The 19,380-nt window shown below is 44.1% G+C and overlaps 1 protein-coding gene across 8 annotated transcripts in view; it reads right to left on the bottom strand.

Annotated features, from left to right (window-relative positions):
• The window catches only part of Rhbdl2 (rhomboid like 2), a 53,021-nt gene extending 38,452 nt beyond the window's left edge, over positions 1-14,569 (bottom strand). For 2 of the 8 annotated variants that reach the window (XM_047518591.1, XM_047518641.1), the window contains exons 1-3: positions 14,440-14,563; positions 7,128-7,382; positions 1,210-1,285 (exon numbers count right to left, since the gene is read on the bottom strand). The gene's annotated coding sequence lies outside the window, so the exon portion shown is untranslated. Of the gene's footprint in view, positions 1-1,209; positions 1,286-6,502; positions 6,622-7,127; positions 7,383-13,268; positions 13,347-14,179; positions 14,195-14,439 lie in introns of those variants that run through there. The other 6 variants (XM_047518610.1, XM_047518604.1, XM_047518615.1 and 3 more) reach the window with 6 other exon arrangements.
• Positions 14,570-19,380: the final 4,811 nt, after the last annotated feature.

Below are 19,380 nucleotides of genomic sequence, written 5' to 3'. Positions count from 1 at the left end.
AAATATACACAACATAAAATTTGCCATTTTAACTGTTTAAAGCATACGATTCAATGCATACACAATGTTGTGTGACTACACCACTATCTAGTTCCAAAGTTTTTTCATCACCCCATACTTTCCTCACCCAGCCCCTGGCAGCCACTAATCTGCTTCCTGTCTCTATGAATTTACCTAGTCTGGATATTTTACATAAATAGAATCATACAATGTGTAGTCCTTTGTGTCTAACTTCTTTCACCTAACATATTTTCAAGGTTTATCTATGTTGGGCTTGGGGCAGAATTTCCTTTTTCTGGATAACATTGCATTATGTAGATATACCACATTTTTGTTTATCTGTGCATCTATTAATGGACATTGGGTTGTTTCTATCTTTTGGTCACTGTGAATGAACTGCTATGAACATCTCTACAAGTTTTTATTTGAATTATCTCTCTTCAATTCTCTGGGACAATTATCTTTGAGTGGAATTGCTGAGTCATATGGTAATTCTCTGCCTAATTTACTGGGAAACCCTCAGATTTCATTTTAAATTGGAGATGATAGTTGTCACCCCATAGCATTGTTGGAAGATTATTTGAGATATTGCATGTAAAGCACTTGGAACCATATCTGCTGTGTAGTAAACACTCCAAAATTATTAGTTATTGGCAATGGATGGGTGGGTGGATGGAATGGACAGAACTGAGCCTGGGGCCTGTTTTCACAGGCAAGTTATTGGAAATCAGATCAAATTCAATTTATTTCCAAATGAATCTCATTAGACAATTTTCCACTTTCCAGTAGGTTATATTCAATAAATCTAGGGAGGAAGCAAATTCTTTTAATTTTCTTTTCTGCGGCAATTTTTCTAAATAAAGAATTTTTCCCTCCCCGGCATCTTACACCTTCCCACTCACCCTCCCTCCCCCGCGGCATCAGACATTCAGTCTGTAGACCTACTAGCTGCTTTATTAATTTTTCTTGAACATTGATCATTATTTCTAGTTTTTAACCCCTTCTTACAATTGATGAAACTAAAGTGTGCATTTAAGATCAGCAGCTTTTAACTATAAATATTAAGGCATTTAAGAAATAAATTCAGGTTGGGAATGTGGCTTATTGATAGAGTACTTACTTAGCATTTAGTGAGACCTTGGATTTGATTCCCAGTACTACAAAAAATAAGATAAAGTAAAATACCCAGCACGGTGAATTGGCACACACCTGTATTCCCAGTAACTCAGGAGCTGAGGCAGGATGATGCCAAGTTCAAGGCCAGACTTGGCAATTTAGTGAGACCCTGTCTCAAAATAAAAAATAATAATAAATGATTGGGGATGTGGCTCAGTGGGGGAGAGCCTCTGGGGTCAGTCCCAGTACCACCACCACCACCACCCCGAAAAAACACAAATAAAATAATAAGCTCAATTAGGAATTATTAACATTGTGTGAATAAGCCATGTTATAAATTTAAATACCACGTGATCACTTTATGAGTAAATAAAATTCCACATTGTTAACAATATAACTTTACACTCATAAAAGGGGCTAGAAAAATAAGGATTACGTTTTCCTCTAGATTTTTCTTTTTCTTTAGATTTCAAAATTTCCAGAAATATTATGACTTCAAGCTCACCATTTTACATATATAAATACCTAAACATATCTCCTGTGTTGAAAAGGTATCTGACCCACCAGGTCCAGAGAGGAGTCATTGTGTGTCTGCTTTGTCCCTTGGCATAGGCAGTAAAGAGATCTGATGTGTAGTTCCAGCTACTTGGAGCTGGAGTGTCAGACAAGCTTATGGGGAGTTATTTGCAGCTTTGATTTTTATTTCTCTTCAGTCAAGATCACATTCCAACTTCCCTACCTGGCTGTTCCCTTGTTCCCTGAGCACACGGCCTCTCCCTGATTCATCTTATCCCCAACAGTAGGTACTTCTGATATTCCCCATCCCTCCCACTCCTGTTTCTCTTTGTCCCACGTCTGAATTTCTGAGTATAGTTAACTATATTACCAATCAGATTGGCAACAGTGAAAAAGACTGATACTGTCCCACACTAACAAGACTGTGTGGAAATGAGTGCAGGGTGTGAGGGACAAATTGACACAGCCTTTTGGAAGACAATCAGGCAACTTCTACAACACATAAAAAGCATATACCTTTCAACAGAACAGCCAACTTCTAGAATGCTATCCAGCAAACGTATCTGAGCAAGTACAGAAAACTAAATTCCAAGGATGTTCAGTGCAGAATTACTTATGATAATGAAAAATTGTAAATGACATAAATGTACTTCAGTGGGGCTGTTGCATTTTCTGGTGGTTCTGATTCTTAGGAAGTACGTCCTTATACTGCACTGAAACCTGCTCACTAGGACATCTGTTCCTGGGTCCAAGGTTTCCCTCCCTAAGATCTCACAAAGCCAAGTCTAATCTAAGGTCATTAATTTTGTCCTTGTTTGGGTGTGGCCTGCAAATGAACACCATGAGCTCTCTAGGTCAAAGTGGGATAGTCTAGAAGCACACTTCACCAGCAAATTAGGAGGCCCAAGTGAATAGAGCATGACTCTTAAAGTGAGTGGCAATGATCCCACACAGTATAGACTCACCAGGACATGAAAGCATCCACAGCTATCCAATTATTTATTTGGTGACTCTTGGTCATGGTGTCACTCATTAAATGGATATTTACTGTACTGACTATGCTTTCTTACTAAGGCTGTCTTTACTGTTGGCGTGATGTTAGGTGGCACCTCCCAACTCTTATCTAAGCAAGTTGCTACTGCCTGCTTTTTGTTGCAATGCCACACACATACAGATCAAAACTGGTTGGCACTGCTGTGAAATCTTCTCACCCTGCCACTAGGAGCAACTACGGTATATTGTTAGAATGCCTCTAGTCTTAGGGCTTATAAAAGGCCCATGTCCCTCCTGCACCCCAAGAACCAAAACCCTTCCCTTCATGATTGGTAAGTTCTCTTAGGAAGAGGCAAGGTGGAAAGAACTCTCCTGTCTCCTGACCTTGCCTGGTATAAGCATTGTATGTGTTATGAATCACAGAGCCAGTATGTTGGCCAAAGACTGGGAAGGGTAGTTCTGTGCTTGTTTACCCAAAATGGTTGTCTACCTTAAAAAAAAAAAAAAAAAAATCAATAGAAAGAGATTTCCATGAAGGAATTTCCACAGGAAACCCTTGACATTAGCAAGGGATTTTTTTTTTTCAAAGACTTTTCAGATATTCTGATTCACTACATATTACATAATATCTCCCAAAATTATGTTGTAAATTGTAATCAGAAAATTGTTGGTTCTATTTCAGTTTCTAAATGTTCTGTAAGCATAGAAGTAAAGTTATTTATAAAAACTCATTGCTTGAGCAGTATTAACCGTATTCAATACTCAGCACCTGAGATCACAAGGAAGGAAGAAAAAGGAAACTCGTCCAGTCAGTTGTGTCTCTTCAGAGGTCTCATCTCTTTCTTGAAGAGCAGTTTCCATGCTGGCTGACACCCACTAAAGCAACTTCCCAAAGCACTTCTTCTGTCTGTGACACATATTCATGGTGGCTCTATTGAAACCCAGACCCTAAATATCACTGAACTTGACATTCCACTCCACTTGACCCAAAACTTGTATTGGTGGCAAAATAATAATAATAAAAAGTCACTTTCTCTGGCCTCTTCACTTTCTCTTCATTTCTCTCACTGGTACTATCAAGTGACTTATTTTATGAGTCTTTTCTACTCCCAAATAAGAAACAAAGATTTCAATCACTACAGTTACATAAAATGCATAACACACAAAGGCTATAACCACTAGAGAATAATGAAGTTATGTGAGCTGTCCAGGCAGAGTAAATGGCTGGCTCGGGCAAAGCCAATCATTCAGTCATTCACAATGGGCCTCAGAGGACAGCTAATAAAACACCCAGACTGTATGTGTTCAATCCGTAAACATCAAGGACTTTCAGTCTTTATGTATTTATTTATTATTTATTTTTGTGGCACTGGAGATTGAACCCAGGGCCTCACATGCTATGCCACTGAGCTACATTACCAGCCCTTTTAGAGGTGGTGGTGGGGAGATAGGGTCTCACTCAGTTGCTGACGCTGGCCTCGAACTTGCCATCCTTCTGCCTCAGTCTCCCAAGTAGCTGGGGCTGCAGGTGTGTGCCAACCGGCCCAGCTGTCTATTCTTCTGATAACACTTGTCATGATGTAGTCTTGTGGTCAGTTTTCTTAGGAAGTTCCTCTTCTGATCTTGGTGGGCAGCAGAGACCACCTCCCACAACAGAAGTTAAACTGCCTGAAACTCACATTTCCAGGTCCCTAGGCAGCCAGGGCTCTGGTTGGTGACCACAGCTTGACCAATCAGTCACATTTGCTTAGGAGGTTCAAGGATGAAGCTGGGAATGGGGAAAATCTTTGGGCAGTTGCAATGATGGTAGCAGCCTCCGGTGTCCAGATGCTTTGCCACTGGGGTCGGTGTGGCGTCTGGCGTCCAACACCACTGGACTGTGACGGGCTGCAGCACTGAGCATCCGGCAGCTCTGCACACCCGTCTCTGAGGGGATCTGGGTACAGTGCTCACGGTCTTGTTGCTCTTTCTTTTTTCATGTCCACGCCTTGTTTCGTCCACCTTCCTGGAGTCTCTAACCCACCCAGTGCGTTTCCAATCAAATTCATTTTCTGATTTAATCAGTTGGGATCAGTTTCAGTCCCTTGTGACCAGGAACCTAACTGATTTAACTGAATAATCAAAACATTCTTCTGAACTCCATCCGGAGTCTTTTCTGACAAGTGAAATTCATTTTTTTTTTTTCTGTGTTTGGGAGACATAGTATAAGATGCACAGATTCAGGAAAGCTGTGGTCTAGTTTCAATTCTGCTTCTTCCTGTGACCAGGGGCAAGTTCCTTCTTGTCTCTGAGCCACAGCTCTCTCACCTGCACATTAAATAGTCTTCACTAGACTAGCAGTTCCTTAAAATTCTGGCTATGCTTTAGAATTCCCTGTAGCATGTGTTTTCATGCAGTCACTCCCAAAGAATAATGGAATAGATTTAGGAGATCTCTGACAAGTATACCAGATGAAGCAGAGGCAGTGGCCCCTTTAAGAACCAGACTAAGCTGGGTGCAGTGGCACATGCCTGTAGTCCCAGTGACTCAGGAGGCTGAGGCAGGAAGATCTCAAGTTGGAGGCCAGCCTCAGCAACGTAGCAAAGTCCTAAGGAACTTAGCAAGACTCTGTCTCAAAATAAAAAATACAAAGGGGTTGAGATGTGGCTCAGTGGTTCAATCCTTGTTACCAATAAAATTGGTATCCTTGATACCAATAAAAAGAACCAGAATGCGTGTCTCCAAGTCACTCTAGCTCACATACTCATGCTGTCCTGGAGGGCAGAGACCTTTTCCCTGCTACATTCTCCGTGCCCAGAACCATTCCTGGCACATGGCAGATGTTCAAAAAATTATTTGTGGGAGGGGAATGTAGCTCAATGGTAGAGCACTTGCTTAGCATGCACGGGGCCCTGGGTTCACTCCCCAGCACCAAAAAAACAAAATAACCTCATATCTGAGTAAAGAGTGTATAAAAACTCAGCACTACCTTTGCAAATTTTCTGTAAATCCAAAATTACCCCTCCCGAAGAAAGTTTATTTGAAAGAATACTGGTGGAGACAAGGAAGGAAGAAAGAGAGAAAGAGGGAAGAAAAGAAGAAGGAAAGGCAGGAGGAAACGCATCCACACCACATCGACTAGATCTTGTGTCACTTCATGTTGCAAAGTGCCTTTTCCTCTGGACCCACCACATGCCCACACCATTCTGCCCTCGCCGCGTCCTCAGAGACCAGTAGCGCCACCGTGTTGCAACGACTGCCTTTGAGGAGCACCGCTACTCGTGTGGCACTGTGAACGCCTCCCCTCTACTCCCGGCACACTCATTTCACTGGGCCTCAGTTCCTCTGGCTGTAACAGGGCTCACCTCTACCCTGAGTGTCTCACAGGATCCTAAGAATCAAGTGAAGTGGCATGACTACCACGGAAGTAAGCACTGTGTGCAGGCTTCCACGCCGAGCACCTTGTGAGCTTCCTCTTCATCGTCTTACACAAGCACCTTGTGAGGCAGGCTGCTAACACCCCCATCTTATAAGGAAACTCAGGCTCCAGAGTAACTTGCTTAAGGCCCTACACAAGGGGAGGGCTGGGAGGAGAGCTGCGCTTCTGACTCCACAACCCCTGAGTGTTCTGCTGCCCATTTTGATTATTTCCATGCCATCCCTCTCCCTCCACCCTCACATTCTCTTCTTCCTCTGGCTGCAAAGACAGACCCAGATCAAACCCCGGGAATTCCCAAAGGAAAACTGTTGAAGAATTGGCAGGTCACCTGACAGTGTGGGGCTGGAAATGCCTACCACCCCCACTGCTACCACAGGGCGTCCGGATGGAGTCAAGTGCCCAGGACAGGGAAAGGATCTGCCTCTCTGAACCAGAAAGACTAAGTCAGGCTCATCTTACCTCCTTCACCTGTCCCAGGTGGGCAATGGCAAGGCCAATACCATTAGGACAACTCCTCTTTGGAAGAAGACACTCATGGTCATTAGTTTGTGCTGTTTCTTAGCTGCATTCAAATGAGTAGGTTTAAAATATCTGAATTGTTGTTCTAAACAGCTGGCCCCACCCATTCGTTGGTACCAGGCAGGCCTCTTCCCAGGCTGAGTCCAGCCTTGATGTGGCCCGGGAGCCCAGGAGGCGAGCAGCTGGCTGGCTGGGTGTGCCCAGTTGCTGCCTAGTGGGGAGGCTTTTGGTGGTGTTGCTAGGCAACCTGGATAACTGGAGAGGTCATGGATTGGGCTTCAGGGCCACAGAGATTAACAGCCTCCCTCATCACATAGCAAACCATCATTATGCCCAGTTCCAGGGTTCCAGCAATCTCTCTGTGGTTACGGACTGAAAGGATGCTTTTTTAGCTACAGAAATTAAGAAACTGGCTTTTCAATATTATGGGCTTGTGGTTGTGGTTGTTTGCCTTTTGCTCCATCTCTGAGGGCACATTTGGAATAAATAGGCAAAAGATTTAAAAACAAAAAATGCTTCACAAACCCCCGTTTGCAAAAGTTTTTCTGAGGCAAAGCACACTTACCCTCCACAGCCAGGGCAACTAAGGTAGGGCCCCTCTGCTTCCTGAGGTCTCTCCACAGCTTGCCATGTGTTAAAAGCATCTTCTTGGACCCCCACAGCTCTCTCTGTGGCTCAAGGCGAAGGGACTAGCGCTTTGATCATGCACAGAATAGCTTCTTCATGTCCTTCCCATAAAACCATCATAATGCTTCACCCTTCCCAGTCTATGGACCACTTTCCCCTATTTTATTTTGGTGGCTTCTCCCATCTGCCTTATCTATGAAGAAGAAATCATTGTTATTCCCATTTTACAGATGAACAACTGAGGCAAAAAAAAACAGGCACCCAGGATTATATACCTTGTGACAGCACAGCAGGAGAACAAATCCACTGATCTGAGGCCAGATCCTAGGCCCCTCCACTACAACAGCCTGCCTCCTCACAGAGCTGTTTAAAATATTACATAAATTCATGTACCCTATTATAATATTATTAATAATAGTAACAACACACATTGCTATAGAAGGCATGGGGAACCACTCCTGTATCTTACACTATCCTCGACCCATTATCATCCTTATGGATTGAGCTTCAGAAGCCACCTCATGTGCACTAAGGAATACAGTCTGGAAGACTCCCCCAAATCAGACACACTAAGTAAGCTAAAAGACCTAGCCCACAGGGCTGATGGGAACCTGACCCTGAGATGTTTCCTCCCTGATTCAAGGAGTTGGCTCTGTCTGATAGCATCATGATACTAGTTCAGAGTTCAGTCTCTCAAGTCAGGAGGTAAAAATCATTACTTTTATTAGAAATTTGTAAGTTTGGTTTTTTTTTGTTTTTTGTTTTTTTTTCCAAAAAAGACTTTTACTACCCACTGAAGTGTTTCTTAAACATTGCAGTGATCCATTGACAGTGACCAATCGCCCCAATCTGCACAGGACTGTGAGTTTCTTGGAATACAGAATTCTCAGTGCTAAAATCAGGACACACTTGGGCAAACCAAGCGTGTTTGATCACCCTGTCCTAAATCGCCTGCCTCCGAACCATCCAAGGATGTTAGGCAAAGATGCCTGGTTCTACACCTCGGGCTAAGGTTTTTAACCCTGGCCTCATATCAGAATCCCCCAAAGAGCCTGTTTGTCTGGATTCACCCCAGATCAATGGAATCAGAGTCTCTGGGGCTGGGGTCTGTGCATTAGGATCTTTTTTTTTTGGGGGGGGGGGCACAAGGAGTTGATCTCAGGGGAACTCCACCACTGAGCTACATTCCCAGCCCTTTTTATTATGATCTTGCTAAGTTGCTAACCTCAAACTTGTGATCCTCCTGCCTCAGCCTCCAGAGTTACTGGGATTACAAGCATGTAACACTGAACTTGGTTCTGGGATTTTTTAATGGGGTCAAAGAATAAAATCCCGCCCTTGGGAGGTGGATTCAGAGATTCTAGGCTTGGGTCTTCTGGGAATCTGCAGGCATTTTTAACAGGTTTCCCAGGGAGTCTTTCATACACCATGTTTTGATAACCACTGAACACTTATGTGATGTGGACATTCATTCGACACACTTCCTCTGAATGCCTTGTATGTGCTAGATTCTGGAAACACATTGGAAACAACAACAACAACAACAAAACAAAACTTCTTTTCTCCAAGCCCTCACATTCAGGAGGGAATAAAGACCTATAAATTGTTCCAACACAATGTGTTATGATTTAGACTAAAAAGTGGGTCAGCACCATCTGAGTGGTTAGGGTTACTCAGTTTCCAGAAGCCTAATATGGCAGACTAAAAATGGAGCCTATTATTTTCTATTCCTCCCTCTGAAAGATGGGGTTTGTTTCCACTCTCCTTCAATCTAGGCCAACCCTGTGACTGGTTTTGACCAGTCCTACATGGTAGAAGGAGTGTGTTCCAAGACAGGTCTTAAGAAATGCTGCCTCCTTGAAGCCTGACACCACATAAGAAGGTTGACTACTCTGAAGCCACTGTGCTATGAGGAAGCCCAAGCTATTCGTGTGGAAAAAGCGACCATATAAAAGGGCACTAAGGCCTCAGGCTGATGAACCTCCCAGTCAAAAATATAGTCAACTGCTTGACCCCAGCCTCCAGGACATGGAGCAGAAATGCTCAGTCGAACCCTGTTCCAGTTCCTGACCCACTGAATCAAGACAAAATAAAATGGAAGTTGATTTCAGTCACTAAATTTTGGAGTGATTTATTATACAGCAACAGCTACCAATGTCCTTCATCCGAGTCAGAAGACAGAATGACGTTTTATACCACTCTGCCTTCCAATAACATTGACCACCTTTGGATCCCGCCAAGGAGCAGACTGCAGATATCTTATGGAAATAGCCTCTCAAATCAGCCTCTACCTCCATTTCCACTCCTGCCTACCCTCCAAAAAACACCATAAATCACAGTATATTAACTCTCCTTTAATACCTTCAATAAGGGCTGTGCCCCATGGTGCACACTTACAATCCCAGCTGTCTGGGAGGCTAAGATGGGAGGGTTGCAAGTTCAAGGCCAGCCTGGGCAACTTTGTCTTGAAATAAAATACAAAGGGCTAGAGGTGTAGCTCAGTGATAAACTACTTACCTAGCACATAAAAGGACCTGGGTTCTATTCCTAGCACTGCCAAAGATTTAAAAAAGCCTTCAGTGGTTACCCATTGTCTTCAGGATAAGTACTATGGCTGATAAGGTCCTAGCTTGACCTTAGCTCCTGCCTTCTTTATAGAATTCAGTTTCTCCCACTCTTTCTCCACAACTCTGTGTTGCAGCCACAGGGACTTCTCTCTGTTGGGACTTCCTTCTGTTCTCAGCACACATCAAACTCTGCCTCAGGGTCTTTGCACTTTCCTCTGTGTAGCCCTTTCTCCCCACTCCTCCCCACTCCAGCACACACACACACACACACACACACACACACACTTCTTCACAACAAATAGCACCTCCCTAGGAAGTCTCCCCCATGCATGCCTTCCCCAACCCCCACATGCTCCAGGACATGTCCCTGCTTATTTGTACCCAACATTTATCATATCTAAAAATATCCAGTTTATTTATTGTCTGACTCTTTACTGGCTCCAGAAAAGTCAGAAATGTTTATTTTTCTATTCCATCTGTACCCCAGCCTAGCACAGAACGGGGCTAAGAGTTTGCTGAATGAACCACCAAATGAAGAACGAAAGAAGGAAGGAAGGAGGAAATATGGAGGCTGGAAAGAACACTGACTTTACAGGAGCCAGAAAACTAGTTCCTGCTGCAACTCTGCCCCTGCCTTCCTGGGAGCAAGCCACTTGACTTCACCTGATCGGGCCTCATCCCCGCCAAGTACCCAGAGCCAGTGCAGTCTATACGTGCTGTGCATCGCAAGTCCTTTACATATTTTTGTTCATGAATCCCCATAAGTATTTTGAAAATGCTATGTCCCTTCTCACACTCTTTTTTTTAAAAACTGGGTATCAAACCCAGGACCTTATGCATGTTAAGCAAGAGATCTACCTCTGAGCAACACCACTAGTTTGCCACATATTTTTAAGTTAATAACTAAAATTATTTTTCACAAGTTAAAATCGGTGCCAAGATCAAGTTCTCTGGCATAGTCTTTGTTAGAGACATGCTTTAAATATATCTTCACCCAAACCTTAGAGCTACAGATTTAGCTTGTTCAGTTTACAGGAAATGTCTACCATATAATCCAGTTGGCAAAGCCACTCCTTACTGTCAAACCAATCAGCCAAATCAGACGAATTTTCTATCTGTAAGAAAATACACTGCATTTTTTTAAAAGTTTTATAAATGTGTCAATTTGCATTCCCATGACAACAGGCCCATCTCAACTCTAATTTTACAATACATAAAAAGCTAAATGACTTAAGGTTAATAGAAATATATAATGGTTAAGAGCACCCATTCTAGAGGAGTTCAAAGTGCCTGAGTTCAAATTCTGATTTTATCACTTAATAGCTCTATGACCTTGAGCAACTCACCAAACCTCTCCATTCCTCAGGAACTTCATCTATGGGAGAAAAAAAGGATCAAAGTATCTATAGACTTGGCATGAATATTAAATTAGTTCCTTTTCTGTAAAACTCTTCGAACAGTGTCTGGCACATAATTAGCATCAAACAAGTATTTTTAAATAAAATAAATACTATGAGCTGGGCATGGTGACACAGCCTATAATCCCAAGGGATGCTGGGGCAGGAGGATCACAGTTCAAGGGCAGTCTTGGCAATTTAGCAACACCCTATCTCCAAATAAAATAACCAGGTCTGGGAATGTAGCTCAGTGATAGAGCACCCCTGGGTTCAGTTACCAGTGCTGCAAACTAAATTAAACTAAACTGAATAAATAAGGACTATGAGTCTGTAGTGAGGCATGACCCCTTACTATTTTATCTTACTCTTTGGCTTGCCCTCTCTCAGGAACAGTGTTCTTCAATTGTCCTTTGGAACCATATGCCACAGAAAGATTGAAGATGGATAGAGGTGTACCTTTTTTTGTAAAGCCAAGGGAAAGAAACAATGAGAGCAGAGTTGAAAGGAGAATTTAAAAGAATCCAGACAAGCAATCTTCATTGCGTGAAGAAAGAGTACCTGTGGAGGCTGAGGATCTGGAATCTGGCTCCTTCAAAGCCATCAGTTGCAGAACCACTGGCATTTCCACACACCCTCCCTGAGCACATGCAGAGCTGGCTGGAATTCCTGGCCACCCATCTACACCTCTGTCTCTTACATAAGAAAGCACATGGGACTGTAAGTTCGCAAGGAGAATGTCTTTGAATCTGCTCCAAGTTATACAAATGTAAATTATTCATAAATTTCAGTGCTTTTATTAGAAGGCGCAGATTAGCAGTGATCCAGTGTACAGCCGAGGACAAAATGCTAATAGATCAGGACATGGGACAACTCAGGAGGCTGTTCATGAACAAACCATCATGAGGTCCTAAAAAGGAAAGTTTATTTCCTCAGATAGGAGGGGACTCCACCAGCCCCCTGTCATCACCTAGACCCTATGCATTGTTCACACACTTTTGAAATGCAAATCAGGGCCCTTGGTATAAAGTCCAGTTTTATTAACAAGGTTCACAAAGGCCTCGTGACCTAAGGCCTATTTTTGACCCTCATTTCTTGCCATTCCCCCAATACACCCTGTATTCCAGTCTACTGAGCCCCAAGCAGTCCCAGCTCCCACTTTCTACTAAGGCTCTTCATGAGCTTCTCCCTCTGTGAGGACATCTTCCCTTCCTAATTTGTTCTCCTGGGGAAGTCTTGACACCCCTCTGATCTTTACACCTCCTCTGCATCCACCACGTACCTGGAATTGTGCTAGGCCCGGAGGACACCATGTGGAAGAAAGCAGACACAGTAGAATTAAATGCCCCCACTTAAGCCCCTCAGAGTCTCTGCTCATGTCTAAAGAGTATTCTTTGTATTGTAACTGTCACAAGATGTGAACATTCCAAGAACAGGACTTTTCTTTTATTTATCTTCAAATCCCTATTACCTAATCAATGGAATCCATCAATAAATATTTGTCAGCTTCATTTATTCACAAAAGATTTGGCCAGCAGTTTTACCTTAGAGACATACAAAGTGCTGTTAATATAACTGTGAATCAACAGACATGATCCTATCCTCTTGGAACCTTGCAGTCTCATGGGATGAACAGGGCACTTGATTGAATGAATGATGTATGAATGAGTGAATGAATTAATAAATCAGAGAGTGTGCTCCTCTCTACCTGGCTGAAGCAGCCCAAAGCTAGAGATGCACAGGAAGTGAAAAGACTAGTGTCCTAAGTAGTTGAGGGATCATGAGGCCCTCACTTTCAGCCTTTCTAGTACCAAGAAACGTAAAGACAGCAAAGAGTCAGGCAAAGAGCATGGAATTTAGAACCTGATCTACAAGACTGAATTCTAGATCCATTACTTACTACCCATGTGACCTTAGGTAAATAAATTCCTTAAACACTTTGCAGTCCATTTCTTCATCTGAAAAATGGGGATAATATCATAACAGGTTTATGATTTTGTGAGATAATGCATTTAAAAGCCTTTGCCCTGCAGCCAGGCGGAGTTGGTTTTAAAGATTTAATGTGCAAGTTCAGACACACAGGAGGGTCTGGATGCAGCCCTGGTTCAGTGTTTTTACCTCCAACCAGCAGCTGGCGCTTTCTTCAGTTCCATTTCCATAACTTCTGGTCTCCCTCTTCCTTCACCACCTCCCCGCACTGCCCAGTTCTGTGTTTACAAGTCCGCCTAGGTGCTTTCAAGGCCAGGGGTTGTCTTAGGTACCTTTACAAGCCAAGCCTAAGGCAAGGAGGTGCCAGTGAGGGGTGTGGCAGGAAGGGGGTCAAAGAAGAAGAAGAGAGCTCAGATGTTTATCCAGGCTCTGTGATGTGCCTGACACCCAGTCTTAGTACTTGGCATGTGTGGTTTCTTGTCATCTTCCTAAAAATACCATTTTACAGATGAGGAAACCAAGGTTCAGGAAGTAAACAGCAGTTGTAGGATATGGCAAGTCTCCTTGTGACTCCAAAATAATTTTCCACCCCGCCACACTGCCTGCCAGCTTGTAGATGATCATTAAATGTTTATGGATGAATTTCAGTTTTCTTACCCCCAGGAGAAGCAAAAATAGTGCCTTCCCAGTCCCTAGAGATTCCAAGTACACACTCACACAGGAGGAACAAACAAATGAATAATAAGTAAATGAGTGAGTGCAATCCCTCAGATGCTCATACCAGGAAGGAGGAAACAAATTAGCCTGGGAGAGCTGCCTTGCTGGAAGCAGCACAGCAGACCCGGCTGTGGTCTCTAGTGCCCCAGGCAGGAGCAGAGGTCTGTGGAATAGAAGGCTGGGAATTCACTCGGCTGGAGGTAGAAAAAACTGGGGGTATAACTGGGGGTGTAGCTCAGGGGTAGCCCATTTATCTAGCATGTTTGAGGTCCTGGGTTTGATCCCCAACACTCCCCGGCAAAACTGGGGGTTCGGGGATGCTGTGAAGACCTGATGGAAGGAGAAAAAGCCAGTGGTTGAACAGAGCAGGGGATTTACATTACCTGGCCATCTCCCCCATCCTCATGTCTCTGGAAGACAGTCTCCTGACTCCTGGCCCAACGTGCTGCCAACTTTTAAAATGAAAGTTGCAGGACCCCAAGCGGCCACTCCAGGCTGCTCCGGAAGGTTGGTTATGGAGGGAGCACCCAGCCTCCCCGTCTCCCTCCCGCGCCAGACTCCGGCTGTAGAGCCCAGGCGCTTCCCGCGCCGCCTCCTTCTCCGGGCACCCGGACTCCCTCCACCGCCCCAGCTGGCACCTTACCTCGGGTGGCCGAGGCAGGGGCGTCTCAAGCAGCACAATCCGGTCCCCGAGTTTGAGGCGACCCGGGCCACCGAGGCTGCCTGCAGCCCCAAGCTCCCGCCCTGCCAGGCGCTCCTAGGTCCCTCCCCTACTACCGTCCGGACAGGTTCCCTAGCGACCCAACCCAGGAGGAGGGAGTCTGAGGAAATCCCCTCCCAGCCTTGTGGCCTGGCCTGGGCCGGGCCAGCCTGCTGGGCAGTCTCACTCTCAGGCTGGCCCTGGATGAATGAATCCTCCCCCTCCACCCGCTTAGGTCTGTGCCAAGGAACCGGTGACGCCTCCCTGTGCTTTCTCCTGGGCGCTGCAACCTCTCCACGCCTCCTCCAAGTCCCACAGTCCTGCTGTGTGTCTTGGCCCCTTGCCTTGTACTCAGCTCTCTGGGGAAGGCCTCATGGGGTGGTCTTTGTCACTGCTCTGGCCTGAAGCCTGGCCTGGTACTGGGCACTGGACTGGGGTGACTTGATGACCCCAGGCTTAGTCACAAACCCCCTGAGTTCTGTCCACCAAACTGGTTGTGCCTTGTCCCTAACACACCAACCCAGTTTGTGGTTATTCATTCAATGCATTTTGAGACTGGTTTGCCTTGTGCCAGGCCCTGAGAATGAAGAGGTGGATTCATGTGTTTCCTGTCCTCCTACTCTATTGGGAAGACAAAGAATGAGGTACATCATTGAGGCTCTCCCAAGATTCACACAGCAGGGACCAGGGAGGACTCCCCTGTGGGGAAGGGTTCTGGAAAAGCTCTTAGAGTAGGTAACATACAAAAGAAACTACTAAAAGTTCAGAATGTGAGTGAGGAGTGTCAGATCCAGAGGGCCTTGTATTCCTTGCTAAAGAGCTCAGACTTTATCATGTAGGTAGTAGAGAATCACAGAGAGGTTTTAAACACAGGAAACAAATTCTCAGTTTGCATTTTTTTTGTTTTGTTTTGTTTTGTTTTTGGTTTTTTTTTTTTTTTTTTTTTTGCTTGTTTGTTTGTTTGTTTGTAGTGATGGGGATCACACACAAGACTTAGTGGATGCCAGGCAAGTGCTCCATCACTGATCTACATCCCCTCCACGGAGTGCATTTTAAATGCCACATAAAAAAGAGTTTGAGGGATACAAGACTAAAGCAAGAATACCAATTGGGCGGCTGCAAGAGTTAAAGCAATGATAATGGATAATGTGGACCTAACCCAGGGCACTGGGCAAGAGTGAGAGGAAAGGACGGATTCAAGGAATGTTTATGGGATAGCACTGATGGATTTAAAGAATAAGGAGTTCAGCAGCATGATGTGATGCACACCTGTAATCCTAGTGACTCTGGAGACTAAAACAGGAAGATTCCAAGTTCAAGGCCAGTCTGAACAATTTGAGCCCTGTCTCAAAATTAAAAAAATAAATATATATATATATATATATATGTATATATATATATATATATACATATATATATATATATATATTAAAAGGACTGGAGATGTGGCTTCAATCCCTAGTACTGAGGGGGAAAAAAAAGAAAAGAATAAGGAGTCTGGGGTGAATACCAGGTTTCCAACTTAAATAATTGACTAGGTTGTAGTTGTCCACAAGCACAGTGGGACTGTCAAGGAGGAAAGCAATTTGGGGGAAATGAAATGTGTTCTGGACTTGCTGAGTTGGGAACACCTGTAAGGACGTTCAGGAAGCAGTTGCTCCAGGGGGAGATATGAGTTACATATCAGTCAGGGACCCAACAAGGAGAAGGTATATTCCACTAAATGGAAGAAAATTTAATGAAGTGACTATTTACAGAGATCTGGGAAGGGCAAAGGAAGCCATGAAGAGATGTTGAATATCCAGGAACTAGCAACAGTGGGAAGCCCTCACCTCCCTGGGTCTAAAGGGACAAGAAGACGAAACAGTGTAGATGGAGCCCACTGGGAGCTGGAGCTGCAGACAAGGTTTCTTCCACTGGAGAGGGAAGTGACCACTGGTGAAGCATAAGGGAGCAGGAAGAAATACCCTGACCACTCTCTTCTCCCACTTTCCTACTCCCAGGCCCAGATGGCACTAAAGTAGATGGAAACTGCAGGGACAGTACTGGGCTGCAGGGGGAGCCCAGGAGATGCCCTGGGGCACTAGAGATGGCCACGGAGGCTTTTTGCAGAGAGTGTATGCCTACATATGAGGGAGTTGCACTCCACCTCCATTTCTAGCTAAAGTAGGTGGCAAGAAGCCAGGCACAGTGGCACATGCCTGTAATCTCAGCAACTCAGGAGACTAAGACAGAAGGATTGCAAGTTTGGGGCCAGCCTCAACAATTTAGCAAAACCCTGTCTCAAAATAAAATAAAAAGGACTGGAGATGTAGCTCAGTGGTTTAGCACTTCTGGGTTCAATCCTGAGTACTACAAAATTAAAGTAAAGTAAAATTTAAAGTAAGCAACAGATTGCCTGCTAGGAGTCAGAGGCAGAGAGTCTGGGTAAAAGATTGAAGGCATTTGCCAACTTCGAATAAACGGCTGAGAGGAGAAAGAAAAGGGACCCATTTGAGATATAGGATCACAGAGAGATGCTGAGAACCTAATCAGAGTGGCACAAATCAAGGATGAAAGACTCAGGGACACTCAAGGAGTGAGGAACTCCTGCTATCCTGAGTGATATGTTAGTAAGATGAGTAGAGTGGGTGAGACCCAAAGTGAATATCACCAACTTGTTCCACTCCCAGGACTATAGACTGTGCTGTTATACAAGGTGAAAAATGTCTATGGAAAGAAGGTATACAGGAAAAAAGAAAGAGAAAGAGGAAAGGACTGCTCAGAAGGGCTAGCAGCAACCATGGACGTGCAAAAAGCATCAGGAGGCAAACATTGGCAGTGTCTGGTTGCAGAACGGTGCAGGGGAAGATGGTCGTGCCGATACCTACTCTAGTATCCAGAAATCTCTGACTCACAGACATACCACTGGCTACTAGTCCAACTCTCCACCAACCTCTCTTGTTAGGATCATACTCAACGAGCAACTTCCTAATTGTGATTTGGCTTCCTAAGCTGTATGATTTCAGACAGAAAATGTGTCTACCCACACCCAATGCACACATGCTTTAGGGAGCTCTAATTCAGCGAAGTCTACATCTTATTTATCTCTCTGTACCCAGAAGTCAGAACAGGATTTGTACTTTGTTTGGATTCCAAAAAGGTGTTTGCAAAACAGAGCTGGGAAAAGTTGAAAAGCTTTTAAGTATTTGTAAACTAATAAATTTTCATTTAGAATTCGTACATCATTTTCTTATAAACCTCACTCATGTGAATCAGAGCTTACAAATCGCATTAGTTCTGAGACATTGACACACTTGTGTTACTAGTCTTGCAAAATTCAGAGGCTGACCCTGGACTGCAGTGAATTCAACAAGATCATGTTTCTTTGGAGTAGCGAACCAGTCTTTGCAATGCTACCCCATCCACACCATCCCTATCCATCCAGTCACACTAAGTGAAACCCAGAGAGCCTGGAAATTTCCCTTGAAATTTCTGTAGATGGTTGCAAAGCTTTTTCTCCCCGCTCCATCAGCTCTTAGTTGCTCAGGCAAAGACCAGAGAAGGAGAGTGGTAGGACTGGTTAAGTTTGGGTGCAAGAGAGGCCAGGGCCAGGTATCCTGCCAACTCACCACAAAGCCTCTTTTTCCGAGAGTCGCCCCTATCCACACCGCCCTTCAGAATTTAGCTGCCAGTGTATTCTGTGGCCACATTGGTCACAGCAATTAATCCAGGAAAGAACATCTGACCCAGGATGGGCCAATTCGTTTCTCTTCCTTAAAACCTTGCAACTAGGGCAGAAAGACCTTACTTGGTTTCTTCTAGTAACCAAAACTAAAGATAGGGAGCTGCCCAGTAAAGTCACCCTTAATACACTCTGAGTTTGTCTCTGTTTTAACACCCACCACAGTATATCTCTTTCTCTGTAAAGGACTTGCCCTGGGATTATGAGGTCCTCAAGAACATACTTGTTACATCTTCATATGCATAAAATTGTGCCTAAAATTTGACACAAGGTATGCAATAACTGTTGAACTCAAACTGGAGAGCGTAGAGTGGTTGCAATACCAAGGTTCTTGGTCTAATGGACTTACGTAGAGCACTATAGCAAATCTTCTGAAGAACATATTAATATTTCAAAAGTCGACTGGCTGAGGTTGTTGCTCAGTGGTAGAGAGGTTGCCTGGCATGCACAAAGCCCTGGATTTGATCCCCCTCCCCCCCAAAAGGAGGAAGAGGATAAGGAGAAGGAGAGAAAAGGAAAAGAAGGAAGAAAGAAAAGGAAGAAAAAAGAAATTGACTTGGGTCACATAAATCAAGACATTTCAAAGACATGGTATACTAAAGATCACATTTTCTGACCACAACTTAATTAAGCTAAAAACTGATAACAGAAGGGCATACTCGCAGGAACAGTGGCACACACCTGTAATCCCAGTCACTTGGGAGGCTGAGGTAGGAGAATCGAAAGTTCAAGGCCAATCATAGCAATTTAGTGAGATTCTGCCTCAAAATAAAAAACAAAAAGGGCTGTGGATGTGGCTTGGTGGTAAAGCATTCCCTGGGTTCAATCTCCAGTACCAAAAGAAAGAAAGAAAGAAAAAAAAAAAAAAGACATACACTCATATGAACTATCTAAAAGAAATGTCTAAAATAGGATAGAGACGAATGCAGATTAGAGGTTACCAAGGTGAAAGGCAAGGGTGGGGAGGGTTACTGATGAATGGTTAGAGTTTTTCTTTTCTTTTTTTTAAATATTTTTCTTTAGTTGTCAATGGATCTTTTATTTTTTATTTCTGTGTGGTGCTGAGAATCGAACCCAGGGCCTCACACATGCCAGGCAAGTGCTCTACCACTGAGCCACAACCCCAGCCCCATAGAGTTTTTCTTTAGTGTGATAAAAAT

The sequence above is a fragment of the Sciurus carolinensis genome, chromosome 1 (assembly GCF_902686445.1).
Source record: "Sciurus carolinensis chromosome 1, mSciCar1.2, whole genome shotgun sequence".
Taxonomy (NCBI): domain Eukaryota; kingdom Metazoa; phylum Chordata; class Mammalia; order Rodentia; family Sciuridae; genus Sciurus; species Sciurus carolinensis.
The sequence above is the reverse complement of the archived record's forward strand: the minus strand, read 5'-3'. Positions and strand labels throughout refer to the sequence as shown.